Raw genomic sequence first — 15,529 nt, 5'->3', positions numbered from 1 at the left:
ATACCCATATGACTACTCACTAAAATGGAAAGGGCTTAATTGTGCAGTCATGACCGCTATCTTTGACCAAACCCCATCGTTACCAACACCTTTAATGAATACATGTTAGAAATAGAAATAGAATAGCAGAGTTGGAAGAGACCTTGGAGGTCTTCTAGTCCAACCCCCTGCCCAGGCAGGAAACCCTACACCATCTCAGTCAGATGGTTATCCAACATTTTCTTAAAAATTTCCAGTTTTGGAGCATTTACAACTTCTGCAGGCAAGTCGTTCCACTTATTAATTGTTCTGACTGTCAGGAAATTTCTCCTTAGTTCTAAATTGCTTCTCTCCTTGATTAGTTTCCACTCATTGCTTCTTGTTCTACCCTCAGGTGCTTTGGAGAATAGCTTGACTCCCTCTTCTTTGTGGCAACCCCTGAGATATTGGAACACTGCTATCATGTCTCCCTTAGTCTTTCTTTTCATCAAACTAGACCTACCCAGTTCCTGCAACCGTTCTTCATATGTTTTAGCCTCCAGTCCCCTAATCATCTTTGTTGCTCTTCTCTGCATTCTTTCTAGAGTCTCTCTCTTTTTTTAGAGTTCTTTACTGCTGACAGACAACTCTAGAAAATTCCAGTTAATTTCGATAATTTTCCACAGGCCAATTTTTAACATGGGACGCTTTTCAGAATTAATTACCCGGCATCATTTTCTATGTATGGGTTTCCTTTTCTTAAAAAAAAAAAAAAAAATCGTAAGAATGAAAATCAGACCTTCAAAACTTGCAAACTGTTAGTAGCGTGACGTCTTGATTGACTGCTATTTCTCTCCATCTTTTGAGGGTCAACAGCTGCCTGAATATGATAGATTGGGGGAGAAAAACTGGATTTAAAAAAAAAAAAAATCCTGGGACAGTGTTGAAATTTTTAACAACCTGCTAATATTTTACTGCTCTTCCTCCCACTCCCCCTTAAGTTGTCCTTATCAATCCAGCTTCCATCAAGAGCTCTTTTGTTCGATATCAACTGAAATATCTTTTTGTTTAAATTAAAAAAAAAAAAAGAATGGCAGGATATTTGGATGGCTATGAAAAGTGGCATTCTCTATATGGCGTTCTAGAGTGCGCCTGCAAAATGTATTTTTATTCTTCTGCCAATCTCCGCGATGCTTGTAAAGACACGCCCCCCCCCCACCGACCCAATGAAGGGAGTGCTTGTATCCTAACTACTGAGCAATTACTCCTAATTGACTGGGTTATCTGTGCACTCTTTGTTATCTTGGCATTTCCCAGGATGGCACACATGCTACGAAGCAGATCCCATAGTAAACTGTCAGTTTTGCTTCTTTTTTTTCCCCCTGGGCTGCGCAGAAGGATCTTTTGGCATCGCTTCAATAATGCATTAGCGTCTAACGTTTAAGTTTTCCAAGTAATGGTGACAATCTGGCAGCCAGGTAGCTTTCGCTACAGCTTCTTTCAATGGCTTCTCAGCAATCTTAAATAAATAAATAAATAAATAACTCATAGAATCATCGGTTACAATGTCCTTCCTGTGGAAGACTACTTCAGCTTCAATTGCAACTATACACGAGCACACAATAGATTTAAGCTTAATGTGAACCGCTCCAATCTCGATTGCAGAAAATATGACTTCAGTAACAGAGTTGTTAATGCCTGGAATGCACTACCAGACTCTGTGGTCTCTTCCCAAAATCCCCAAAGCTTTAACCAAAAACTGTCTACTGTTGACCTCACCCCATTCCTAAGAGGTCTGTAAGGGGTGTGCATAAGAGCACCAGCATGCCTACCGTTCTTGTCCTATTGTTTCCTTTCGTTATATCCAATTAATATAGGTATTACATACTTATGCTTATATATATGCTTATATATTGTATAGTTATTTCATGCTTATGCTGTTGTGACAAAATAAATAAATAAATCTTTTAAAATATAAAACCACGGCATTTTCTGCCACCCGTAAAAACCAAACACCTGCGCAGAATGCCAGCTTCAAATCGTATGGAATGTGCCTTACCGATTGGCCCGTGAAGCGATGAGATCAAATCTTAATCCGTGCTAGCAAATGCCATGAACAGATCGGATCAGAGTCACAGGCTGTCACTTTGAAGGCAAGGTAGGAAGTGCCGTCTGTCAAGATCATCCGTCTTCCTCAGTGTGGCGGCTTTAAAATCTCCGTTGTCCTTGATGAGCTCTGGAATCATGAAAACATGTTTTGTAGACTAAAGCATCTAGAAGTCCAAGACCATCTAAAATCAAGTCCAAGACCAAATCCAATACCCAACACCCAACATCAATATCGCTGTCCAATTAAGTAGACCCAATTTATTTTAATACCTATTTGGAGGCTTGGATTCTTTCAGATCATGCTTGGAACAGGTCTGATGTAGGCTTTTACTATCTTGGTCTCTGATGCAAAGAAGGACTAAGGGAGACATGATAGCAGTCTTCCAATATCTCAGGCGCTGCCACAAAGAAGAGGGAGTCAAGCTATTCTCCAAAGCAGATGGAGGCAGGACAAGAACCAATGGGTGGACACAAATCAATCAAGGAGAGAAGCAACTTAGAACTGAGGAGAAATTTCCTGACAGTTAGAACAATGAATCAGTGGAACAACTTGCCTCCAGAAGTTGTGAAGGCTCCAACATTGGAAGTCTGGTTTATTCTATTCTATTCTATTCTATTCTATTCTATTCTATTCTATTCTATTCTATTCTATTCTATTCTACTCTACTCTACTCTACTCTACTCTTATTCTATTCTATTATTATTCTATTCTATTCTACTACTATTCTCTCCTCTGCTCTCCTCTATTATTATTCTATTCTATTATTATTCCATTCTATTATTATTTACTGCTCTGCTCTGTTCTACTCTACTCTACGCTACTCTACTCTACTGTACTCCTATTCTATTCTATTATTATTCTATTCTATTCTATTCTATTCTACTATACTACTCTGCTCTGCTCTACTCTATTATTATTCTATTCTATTATTATTCCATTCTATTATTATTTTATTCTACTGCTCTGCGCTGCTCTGTGCTGCGCTGCTCTGCTCTGCTCTACGCTACTCTACTCTACTCTTCCAGAATGCATCTCCTTGTGAGTCCAAAAAATGATAGCTTTCAGACTTCTGGAGCATAATGACCAGAAAACATCTTCTAGGGGCCTTCTGATCTTGGCCTGTGGTTCTAGAATTGTATTGCAATAGATGTGACATCACTCTATAAATACAGTAACTTGTCTTTGTCCCGGTTTATGCTATTGGTTAATCAGGTGCGTGCCTGACAGGAGCAAACGGCTTTTTAGAGCAGGGTTTCTGGCCAAGATTGTTCCCCTCCCTTGCTGTGTGGTCATTCCAGCAGAAGATGCCAGGAATTCCCTGGGGAATTTCTGCATGCAAAGCACTCCAGCCTGAGCTACTGAGTTTCCCTGTTGAGGTCAAGGATGATATCCTTCTCATTCTCCGAGATCCACACGGTCTCGAGGGAGCACACTGAACTTCTCAAGGGAGAATCCGTGGGATGTTCTGAAGGAGAGGATCCTGCTTAATTATAGTTCCATATGTACACAGAAAGGGATGTGGTGGCTCAGTGACTAAGACGCTGAGCTTGTCGATCGAAAGGTCGGCAGTTCAGCCGTTCGAATCCCTAGTGCCGTGTAATGGGGTGAGCTCAGAGGTGAAATCCAGCAGGATTTCTGGAAAACCGATAGTGGAAATTTTGAGCAGTCCGGAGAACTGGCAAAAACTACCTCTGGATGGCCCCAGAGTTGGGTGGGAATTGAGATACATACTGTAACAAAGCTCCATTTCATGCTGAATAAATCAAACTATTAATGCATCTTAAATAGAAAACTATCTTTAGATAGATTTTTTTTTGCTACAAAAGGATTTTATTAAAATAAATTTGATTTAAAAAAAAATCCAATTTAAATTTTTAAAAATCCGATTTTTTGATTTTTTTTAAAAAATTATTGATTTTTATCCATCCTGGAAATAACTTGTTCATATTATTATGTAAAAACAAGAAGCTGTAATTTGATGCTAATGCCCTATTCTACTGCAACAAGTCAGCAACAACAGTAACAATAACAGTTGGAAGGGACTAGGCACTAGGGATTCGAACCGCCGAACTGCTGACCTTTTCTGATCAACAAGCTCAGTGTCTTAGCCTACTGAGCCGGAAGTCAATGCTTCTTTTTCTTTTTCTTTTTCTTTTCCCTACCTTTCCTCGCTTCTCTTTTCAATCTCTCTTCCCTCCTCACTGCTCTTTCATTCACTTTTGTATTTTATATTTTATAATACTTAATAATCTAATAACAAAAATGTTTTTTTTTAAAAAAAAAGACTTGCGCACTTCAGTTCCCAAAATCCCTCAGACAGCCATGTTGTATCTGTTCTCCCCGCCCCACCAACCCATGAGCTTTTAGAGAAAAGGCAGGATAAAAATACTGTTGTGTCTCGCTCGCTTTCCCCGCAGCCGGGCCCCTCTTATCTCCTGCCGAATGCTGAGGAATGTCCTGGCATGCCTCCAGGCCCCAGCCCTGGCACCATGCCCAGACAGGCAGAGCAAGATGAAGGGCCTGACATGCCTCCAGCCCCTAGCCCTGATTCCATGCCCAGGCAAACGGAGCAACTAGACCCCTCCCCCTCCCCCACAGCCTGAGGAATGTGAATTACCAACAGCTGGAGCCTGGAGAGATCCTCGCTTCCGGAGAATTGATAGGCGGCGTCAGCAAAAGGAAGGGAGGGGCAGGCCTGGATAAGTGCTGAGTCATGGAGCCACATCCCATGGCCTATATAAAGGATCTGCTTTCTGGCATTCTCTGAGTCAGGCAAAGTCTAACTTGGATCGCTGAAGTCACTTCCTGGTCTCCTGCCTGCCTTGAGAACTCTGATAGGACTTTGGCAGAGCTGCGGAGGCACGCTTGATACGGACTTCCCCGACCCGGCCGTCAGCGGAGGAGTGGGACACGACAAATACTGAAACAATTTGAAATGGGGAGGTCAGGGAAAGTGCCTTAGGAACATCTCTGTCTATCTAAATGGAAGTCAGAATTGTCTTGACGCAGGTTCTTGACGAAGGCTTCACCTTCAACCTTCTGGATGAAAACAGCAATCTTAGCCCAAAAAAAGAAACCAAAACAAAACATGTTTAACAATCCATTTAACCGTCCACTCTTTTAAACAGCAGTCTTCTCTGCTTTTGTCTCTATTCTCGAACACAGGGGTCGGCAACCTTGAACACTCAAAGAGCCATTTGGACCCGTTTCCCACTGAAAAGAAAACACCGGGAGCCACAAAGGTCCTAACCGAAAGTCCCCCCCCCCGTTCAATTCTGGAGCTGACCGGAAGTCTCCTCCTGGTGTGCTGTGCTTCCCCTCTCCCAACCGGGAAGGTCCTCTCAAAATTGTGGTGCTGACCGGTGACAGGGAACCGCAACAGAGGGATGAAAGAGCCACATGCGGCTCCAGAGCCACGGGTTGCCGACTCCTGCTCTAACAGGTAAATGACTCAGTAACCAAGCAACCCATTTTTAGCCTACTGCAGGAAATAAGCACAGATGGAATGGGGTAGGAGTCCCCACCCCCCAAGTAAGATATTGGTTGGAGGTTCATGAGTGAAGCCCTATCTCTTTTGTGGGTGTAGGGTAGGGCATGAACCACTATCTCGCTCTCTCCCTGCCCAGATACCAGTGCCAGGACCCACATGATGTCCTATTTATTTATTTATTTATTTATTTATTTATTTATTTATTTATTTATTTATTTATTTATTTATTTATTTATTTATTTGATTTCTAGACCGCCCTTCTCCCGAAGGACTCAGGGCGGTGTACAGCCTTATTAAAATACATAGGTACACAATAAATTTAAAATACATTTAAAATGAAATATTTAACCGGCCAATTTAGAACTAAAAACAGTCAAACGACCGATATAAAACCCTAAACTATAAAATCATAAATAGATTAATACAATTTAAAATCAATTAAAAACTAAGTTAAACTAAAATATCAAATTAAAATAATATTTAGGCTAGTCCCGCCCGATTGAATAGCAAAGTCTTCAGTTCCCGCTTGAAAGTACGGAGGTCGGGAAGTTGACGTAACCCAGGAGGTAACTCATTCCATAGGGTTGGTGCTGCCACAGAGAAGGCTCTCCCCCTGGGGGTCACCAGCCGTCACTGTTTGGCTGATGGCACCCGGAGCAGGCCCGCTCTGTGGGAGCGCACAGGTCGTTGGGAGGCTATCGGTGGCAGAAGGTGGTCTCGTTTTAGTTCTTTGAGCCACTTTCAACTCAACAGCTGGAAATGGACAACACTTCCCATCGTTTCTGCTTTGCTCCACGAAAACTAGCAGGCGTAAGAGTACGTGCTTAATCCTGTCTGGGTTTAAAAGCTAACCAGGGATAGGTTGCTTAGTTCTTGGGTGGGGATTGCTAGAAAAATCTCAGAGCTATACGCTGGACTGAGAAGTTGAAGAAACTTCCTAGAAGAAGACAACCACCCACAATTTCTGTATTGTTCTCCCCCAAAAGCCTTCTGGATAAGTCCTTCAAGTGAGCAAAAGTTACACAAGGCTGGAAAGAGACTTTATTTTTCGACCAGACTCTGAATCTAATATGGTCATAGTACTGCTAAACAAAGAGAAATGTTTAGCGAGAGTGGCGAATATCTGTAGCTCGGCTGTAGGAGGAGGGTGGAGGTTCATTCTTCAAGCTTGTGGGTTGGTTTCCGAATGTTTCGTTACCAAGCTAGGTAACATCTTCAGTGGAGTTTAGGGGAAGGTCAGTGTTGGTATTCTGCTTATAAGGGCTTTCTCTGGTCAGTAGGTCTTGTAATGGGGAGGGCATGACAGGTGAGGTTCCCCTCAGGTGAGGGTCTTGTAATGGATCAGGTGTGGGTCCCATCAGGTGAGGGTCTTGTGATGGGGAAGGTCACATCAGGTGAAGGTCTTGTAATGGATCAGGTGTGAGTCCTATCAGGCAAGGGTCTTGTGATGGATCTTGGGACGGGGAGGTCACATCAGGTGAGGATCATTGGAAGGTGAAATGTTGTTTGTGGGGGGGTTGCGTGAGTTGTGGGTCAGTGGCATCACTGAGAAGAGACATGTGTCCCCAACTTGCCTCCTTCCCGTCTTTTGAGCCCACCCATCCAGCTAGCTTCCCAAATGCTGGCCAGCTTAGCATTCGGCGTAGTGTGTGAACTCTTCCCCCGCTCAATTGTGTCCATTGGATAGTTGGTTGAAACAAGCCCAGAACGCAGCTCGTGCGAAGATATACGCACGCTGTGTGTTTATTTCCATGCAACATACAACCTCGCAGCAGTTATTGTGGTTGCTGTCTTCTTGGTATGAAATAATTCATTTGGATGGCTTCTTGCAAGCCAGCAATTGATGCCACATTATGTAAGAATCTCTCCAGGGGAAGGCCTGGGTTGCATCCCGCAGATGATGGTGTAACAAGGCAAGTATCAGCCAAGGACACTCTCCACCCCTCCCCAAACTGTCTCTCCCCCACCCCCACCCAGTGCAGCCACAAAATGTTGGTTGGCTCTGTGACAGAAGTCTCTTGGCAGTTCTCTTTGGTCCTTTTAGAGTAAAGAAAGCTTTCGAGCGGCCTTCTATTATTTTACACACGCCAAATGCTTGTGGTTGAGTAATATCAAATTCTTCCAATTGTACAGACTGGTCTGAAAGATTAATTACACATCTCAACAAGGCCAGGAAGATTTGTCACCAAATGTCCCGAATGCTGGCTCCATCTGCTGTCCTTCAGCAGCAAAACTTCAAAACATGGGGTCCTCTTTTGTCTTCATTTGGGGGTTTGGATTGGACCGCTGCTCTAATAAAGGAAGGGAGGGGGCATTAGATAGTGGAGGAGGATCCAGGAGTTCATAGTCTTGCTGTTCAATCATTTTCATGCTCTGCTTCGAGCCAAGCATGGCTGCCTCACTCCACGAGAGCCACATTCTGCCCCGGTTTGGGTTATGCATACAAGAAACGAAGTAACGGGATGTTGGAATGGCACCAAAATTATTTGGGAGGCAGAAGCAGGGGTGAAATCCAGCAGGTTCTGGCGAACCGGTAGCAGAAATTTTGAGCCGTTCAGAGAACCAGCAAATATCACTTCTGGCTGGCCCCAGAGTGGGGTGGGAAGGGAGATTTTGCAATATCTTTCCCCTGGAGTTGGGTTGGGAATGGAGATTTTGCAGTATCCTTCCCCTGCTATGCCCACCAAGCCACACCATGCCCACCAAGCCATGCCCACAAAACTGGTAGTAAAAAAAAAATGGATTTCACCACTGGGCAAAAGGTAGATAAGATAAAGAAAGAGACAGATAATAAATAGAAGATAGAGATATAGAGTAGATATATATATATAAAGAGAGAGAGAGAGAGAGAAAGAAAGAAAGAAAGAAAGAAAGAAAGAGAGGGAGGGAGGACAAAGAAAAGAGAAAGGAAGGAAAGAAAGAAAAGGAAAGAGGAAAGAAAGGAAAGGGATGGAAGGAAGGAAGGAAGGAAGGAAGAAAGAAAGAAAGAAAGAAAGAAAGAAAGAAAGAAAGAAAGAAAGAAAGAAAGAAAGAAAGAAAGAAGGATAGAGATAGTCAGATCGATAGATGATAACTGGAAGATAGAGGTAAAAAATACATAGATGATAGATAAAAGAATGTTTTTGGTCCCCATGTCCCTGACTCTCACATCAGAAATTTTGGGAGATGGTTAAGTATGAGATCTGGAGTGGGAAGTACATATTGTGTTTTCCAGAAAATAAGACCCTGTCTTATATTTTTTTGAACCCCGAAAATAAGCGCTTGGCCTTATTTTCGGGAAGATCTTATTATTTTGGGGCGCGTGGAGCAAGATGGGGCTCCTCTTGCCGTCTTACCTGATTTCTACCTCTGTCTCCCTAACCCTAACCAGAGGAAATGGTGGGGACTGGCTGTGCATACATTTAAATATTTTCGAGGAGGGCTTATTTTCAGGGAGGTCTTATTTTTGGGGAAACAAGGTAGGAGGCAATTTTCTATCTTTCCCACCCATAATATTTCCACCCCCAACCTCTAAATCAGGGGTCCCCAAACTTGGCAACTTTAAGGTTGCGGACTTGAACTCCCAGAATTCCCTAGCCAACCATTCTGGCTGCGGAATTCCGGGAGTTGAAGTCCACAGTCTTAAAGTTCCCAAGTTTGGAGATCTGTGCTCTAAATCCCACCACTGATGTTTTTTCGATGCCAAGATGCCTGAATTCTCTTGGTGGAATATGTATTTGTTTGCAGGATTTCTTGAGGTTTAAATGATGGACACGGGGAACAATTTTGTTCCTCCTTCTGTTTCTTATTTTTTTTAAAACCCCAAATAATCAGTTGCGTTCCTGCCAAATTTGCAATAACTTTGAGCTACCTGAGGCTGTTTGCTGGTGGCTGCTCCAGGCCAGCTTCTTCAATGCATATGATATTTTCAAGGTTCTACCTCCATCTGGTGGCAATAGTTTATATATGCTTTTTTTCCCCTAAGCTCATCCGCAGGAGTTTCCAAAAGAAATTTTTGTAATCGAGAGGCTCATACAACCTGCTATGTTATCACCTAACCCAGGGATCAGCAACCTGTGGCTCTGGAGCCGCATGTGGCTCTTTCATCTCTCTGCTGCGGCTCCCTGTCGCCGGTTGGCTCCACAATTGATAGGACTTTCGGTTGGGGCAGGTAGAAAAAGGACGCTGTGCTAGGAGGAGGCTCTAGGGTGGGGAAACCGCACTTCTGGTTGGCTCCAGAATTGAATGGGGGTTAGGACCCTTGTGGCTCTTTGAGTGTTTAAGGTTGCCGACCCTTGACCTAACCTGATCTGGGGCTTTCCAACCTAGGCAAATTTAACACCCGTGCACTTCAACTCCCAGAATTCCTCAGCCAATCTTGCTGGTTGGGGGAATTCTGGAAGTTGAAGTCCACAAGGTCTTAAAAGTTGCCAAGGTTTGGACACCTCTGGTGTAGCAGGAGATCCAGGATCTTCACACAGCAATTGCTTATTTCTCCTTGTTTGTTTGTTTTGAGGACATGGTGTTTTGCTCCATGATGATTCTAAGATTAACTCTGCAAACAAAACTTGGCAGCCTGGAGGGGCAGTCACAATCCATAGATGTCATTTCTTCATAACACTCTCCATCATATCCAAGAACCATCATATCTGCTGAAAATGTGACCCTGGGACCTGGGAAACTTGCCATGCCTGTTTCAACTGGATGGTATGACAGTCCAGAGGGCGAGCAGCGACCAAAGCAATTGTGATAACCTTCAGAGGAGCATTTCAAAATCCAAGGTCTGTCCAGGGTAGGTACCCAACATCAATACAAGACTGAAAAGATATCAGTCCTTCCTTTTCATAATCGTGATTTCCAGCAATTTGACTTGCAAGCCCATTAAATCAGAGGACTGGGAAAGGGGTTTGTGGAATGGAGGAGGGGGGAAGTGGAGGAGGATGACGACTATGGAGTCCTTGGTGCTCTCTGGGCTTGCTTGTTTTCTTGCAGACTTTTCATTACCTAAACTAGGTAACATCATTAGTGCTAGAAGGGAGTAGCTAAACCGCGTGGCACAGCTGATTCCCCCCCCTCACTCTTCTACTTACCTTCCTGCGCAGCACATACCAAAAGGAGGTTTGAGATGGTAAGTAGAACAGCAGAGGGGAGGGATCAGCTGTGCCGCGCGGTTTAGCTTTGCTAGAAAGCAGGAAATCCTGCTTTCTAGTAAAGCTAAACCACGCGGCACAGCTGATCGTTGGATCGTAGCTTTTTTTTAACTACCGGTTCGACCCAACCGGTAGCTTTTGAAACATGCAGCACACATTTGGTGCGCACTGCGCATGTGCACACAGCACATGTTTGGTGTGCATGCACGTACACACCGTTTGCTTGACGCGCACCATGCGTGCGTGACCAGCGTTGCAAACCGGTTCGGATTTCACTACTGGCCTGATGCTCTCTGGGCTTGCTTGTATTCTTGCAGATGTTTCATTACCCAAATTAGGTAAAATCATCAGTGGTAGAAGGGAGTCGGATTTGTGGAATGGAGGAGGTGGAGGGGAAGGAGAAGGAGGGAAAGACTGTGGGGTCCTTGGTGCTCTCTGAGCTTACTTGTATTCTTGCAGATGTTTCATTACCTAGGTAACATCATCAGTGCTAGTGCTAGCACAATGCTAGCACTTATGATAGCAATAGCCCTTAGACTTATATACCGCTTCACAGTGCTTTTACAGCCCTCTCTAAGCGGTTTACAGAGTCAGCATATCGCCCCCAACAATTTGGGTCCTCATTTTACCCACCTCGGAAGGACGGAAGGCTGAGTCAACCTTGAGCCTGGTGAGATTCGAACTGCCGAACTGCAGCTAACAGTCGGCAGTCAGGAGAAGTAGCCTGCAGTACTGCACTCAAACCACTGCGCCACCGCAGGTCATGAATGTTATCTAGTTAGGGCAGGGGTCTGCAACCTTAAACATTCAAAGAGCCATTTGGACCCATTTCCCACAGAAAACACCGGGAGCCACAAAACTTGGGTGGGTGTGGCCAACTCGACATCACTCACTCCCACCCAGTCACGTGACACCCCCCCAAGCCACGCCTACCCAGGTTTTGTGGCTCCCAGTGTTTTCTGTGGGAAACAGGTATCTCTTTCACTGTGTCTCTTTCTCTCTCTCCTCTCTCCTCTCTCTCAGGCCAGGCAAGGGCAAAGGGTGGGGCCAGCCAGTGGGGGGTTCAGCCGTTAGGGAGCCACAGCAGGGGGACGAAAGAGCCACATGCGGCTCCCGAGCTGCGGGTTGCTGACACCCTGAGTAAGGGTAATGAAATGTCTTCCAGAAAAGCAAGCTCAGAGAGCGCCAAGGTCCCCTCATACCAAGTCTCTGTAAGGAGGTGTTCACAACACAACTTGGCTCGTATCAATCTGACTGGACCAAGTTCAATTGGCCAAATGGCCATTCCTATGTAGACAAATTGTGAGTACGCTTCCTTGTATTCGTCCCGTGCTCACTCAGATGAAAAAGACCCTTTCGTGTTGATTGGTTTAACTTTGCTTTGACTATGAGAAAGAGAAGTCAAACACCCCTGCCTCTCCCCCCCACCCCGCCACACAATTTTAGGGTGTGTGTGTATGTGTGCAGATCAAACAGAAAACTTTTTGTTCTGAATTTCACAGCTTAATCTAGGAATCAAAGATTGCTAGCTCCGGCCATCTCTGTTCTGAAAAAAAACAACCCAACCCTAAGGTTATCTTGTTCCCAGGTAGAGAAAAATGTTGCACGTTTGTTTATCTTTTACAAATTTTGAAAACGTACTTGGCAGCTGTTGAAAGGATTACTTACCAACCAAAATTATCTTGCCTATATAGCAGGAGGGTTCAACCTTACTTAACTTTTAAGACCTGGTGGCTTCAAGTCATGGCTGGCTGGGGAATTCTGGGAGCTGAAGTCTTAAACGTTAGCAGGATTGGACACCCCTGGCCTATAGCTTTTTCGAAGTAAAGAAAACTAGCAAATGAGACGTTAGCCTTTTTCGAGTTTTGTCTTACTTGTCTTTCAGCGGGGAGACAATTAAAAAAAAAAAATCACATCCTGTATGCGATCCCACTTTGTTGGAATTTTACTCAAGAAATTCAGAGTGTTAGAAAGACTGAAACACAAATAGCTCCATTAAAAATGGGAAACCGGAAGGCCAGTTTCTGGCAAAACTGGGGTCATGTGATCACAGGGCACTGAAAATGGTGGCAAAATGTTTTCATGTGACTTTGGGGAGTGGTTGGGCAGAAGTCAGAATTCTGAATCTCATCATAACTTTAGTCGCTAAGGGACCGTCCTAAGTAATATAATAATATAATAATATAACAACAGAGTTGGAAGGGACCTTGGAGGCCTTCTAGTCCAACCCCCTGCCCAGGCAGGAAACCCTACACCATCTCAGACAGATGGTTATCCAACATTTTCTTAAAAATTTCCAGTGTTGGAGCATTCAGAACTTCTGCAGGCAAGTCGTTCCACTTATTGTTCTAACCGTCAGAAAATTTCTCCTTAGTTTTAAGTTGCTTCTTTCCTTGATCAGTTTTCACCCATTGCTTCTTGTTCTATCCTCAGGTGCTTTGGAGAATAGTTTGACTCCCTCTTTGTGGCAACCCCGAGATATTGGAATACTGCTATCATGTCTCCCCTAGTCCTTCTTTTTATTAAACTAGACATACCCAGTTCCTGCAACCGTTCTTCATATGTTTTAGCCTCCAGTCCCCTAATCATCTTTGTTGCTCTTCTCTGCACTCTTTTCTAGAGTCTCAGCATCTTTTTTACATTGCGGCGACCAAAACTGGATGCAGTATTCCAAGTGTGGCCTTACCAAGGCATTATAAAGTGATATTAACACTTCACGTGATCTTGATTCTATCCCTCTGTTTATGCAGCCCAGAACTGTGTTGGCTTTTTTAGCAGCTGCTGCACACTGCTGGCTCATATCTAAATGGTTGTCCACTAGGACTCCAAGATCCCTCTCACAGGTACTACTATTGAGCAAGGTACCACATATACGGTACCTGTGCATTTTGGTTTTTTTGCCTCAGTGTAGAACCTTACTTTTTTCACTGTTGAATTTCATTTTGTTAGATAGCACCCAATGTTCAAATGGAGAACTACAGATAAATGGTTTGACATGACCATAATTCAGCCCGAAATTTTTGCTGGTAAGCAAGACGTGAGTTTTGTTTCCATTTAACGACCTTTCTTGCCATGGTTGTTAGGCGAATCACTGCAGTTGTTAAAAGTTAGTAACGTGGTTGTTAAGTAAATCTGGCTTCTTCGTTGCGTTTGCTTGTCAGAGGTGATCATGTGATCCTGGGACACTTGTAGCTGTCATAAATATTCATCAGTTACCAAGAGAGTCTGAATTCTGATCACATGGCCATAGGAATGTGGCAATAGTCACAAGTGTGAAAAATGGTCATAAGTCCCTTTTTTTCAGTGATGTTACTTTTGAATGGATCACGAAATGAATTTGTAATTGAGGATTACTGTAGCTCTATTATGGAACATGGCTAGCTTGAATTTTAAGAAACTGCCTTGGACTCTACTTAAAGCAGGGGTGTCCAAACTGGGCAACTTTTAAGACTTGTGGACTTCAACTCCCAGCAAAGCTTTGCGGGCTGAGGAATTCTGGGACTTGAAGTCCACAAGTCTTAAAGTTGCCCAGTTTGGACACCCCTGACTTAAAGGCTTCTATGTTTCTTCCATTGAGGTGCATTTTACCAACTGCTTTAGACTGTAGCCCAAAAAGAATTACAAAACCACATTAATCCATACGTGAGCTTCCAATGGACTGTTGAAAACTCGCAAGGGCTTTTGCCAAATTTTTTTTAAAAATTACTAGATTGCACTGTGAAACACTTGGCTTGTTATGCAAAAGCGCACACTCAGGATGACTTAACACAAATGACCGCTTTGTAAAATTTAAAGCACCAATGGACCGTGATAAGTTTTCATAAATAACAGTCAGTCCAACCCTGCTGTGAATAGACTCTGCTGGCAATTCACCCCTTAATTGACTCTTATTTCATGGATCATTAAAGATTGGTTCCTGTATTCCCATCGTTAGCCGGCGTTCTTAATTAACAAAGTCAATAGCTGATTTTTGCATAATCCAAAAATCTCATACTGTATATAGACATTTTCTTTATGGGAGCAGATTGTGCAACCTGCTCGTGATAGGAGCTTCTTTGCAAAAAATATTTTTGTTTAGTGAAGGATGAGTAAGCAAAACAGCTAGTAGACACGTCTGCAGTTATAACAGACTGGTGAACACCGCTTACCATTTTTTTTTTTAAGCAGAGAGGATTTCCTGGGGAACTGGAACACGTGTTGAGTGTCTTGCGCTAAAATGGCAGAAACAGGCAAGAAAAGAAAAAAAATTGTCAGTCCTTATTTGTTCTTAATTCTCCAGATTTTCGGACATCGATGTTCCCGGGTTTAACTGCAGGCATCCAATATGAATTAGAAATTTTTTTTGCATATGAATTACCATCTCTGACATACTAGGAAGACGTAAGTTCCCAGCTTACCAAAATATGATTTTATTTACAAGGAGACTCTTGCAAAAACCATAGGTATCCTTCAAGAGGAGCCCATTGTAAACTTTTGTATTATGTGCAAACTCTGCACCTTATATTATTTACTCTCTCTCTTATTGAAGTCCACCGATACCCATTTCTGAGTTGCGTTAAAAAAATAAGCTTTGATTTCAGAACTCTCAATATCATATAATGGATAAGTGGCACATTACAATCAAGTTTTATGGGGCCCTTCCACACACCGACAAGGATGATCTTACGGGACTTCCAAAAGGCACAATTTTTCTGCAAACTCTATGTTTGTTTCAGGTGTGTCACAACACCACGTTTTATTACTCTATAAAAAACCCCCTGAGAATGAAATGTCTGTTTTTGTTGTTTTGTTTCTAAAATCAAGGATGAGCACAGAACACAATAAAGAGTAAGCGTACGGAAT

At 43.3% G+C, this 15,529-nt stretch overlaps 1 long non-coding RNA gene across 2 annotated transcripts in view; it reads left to right on the top strand.

Moving 5' to 3' along the window:
• The window catches only part of LOC131184427 (uncharacterized), a 35,291-nt gene extending 22,904 nt beyond the window's left edge, over nucleotides 1–12,387 (top strand). Inside the window, exons 2-4 of one of the 2 annotated variants that reach the window (XR_009151968.1) lie at nucleotides 5,234–5,510; nucleotides 10,054–10,329; nucleotides 12,190–12,387. This is a non-coding gene — a long non-coding RNA (uncharacterized LOC131184427). Of the gene's footprint in view, nucleotides 1–5,233; nucleotides 5,511–10,053; nucleotides 10,546–12,189 lie in introns of those variants that run through there. The other variant, XR_009151967.1, reaches the window with a different exon arrangement.
• Nucleotides 12,388–15,529: the final 3,142 nt, after the last annotated feature.

This window comes from Ahaetulla prasina, chromosome 12, assembly GCF_028640845.1.
Source record: "Ahaetulla prasina isolate Xishuangbanna chromosome 12, ASM2864084v1, whole genome shotgun sequence".
Classification (NCBI taxonomy): Eukaryota; Metazoa; Chordata; class Lepidosauria; order Squamata; family Colubridae; genus Ahaetulla; species Ahaetulla prasina.
Note: the sequence above shows the minus strand (reverse complement) of the source record. Positions and strands in the feature narration are given on the sequence as shown.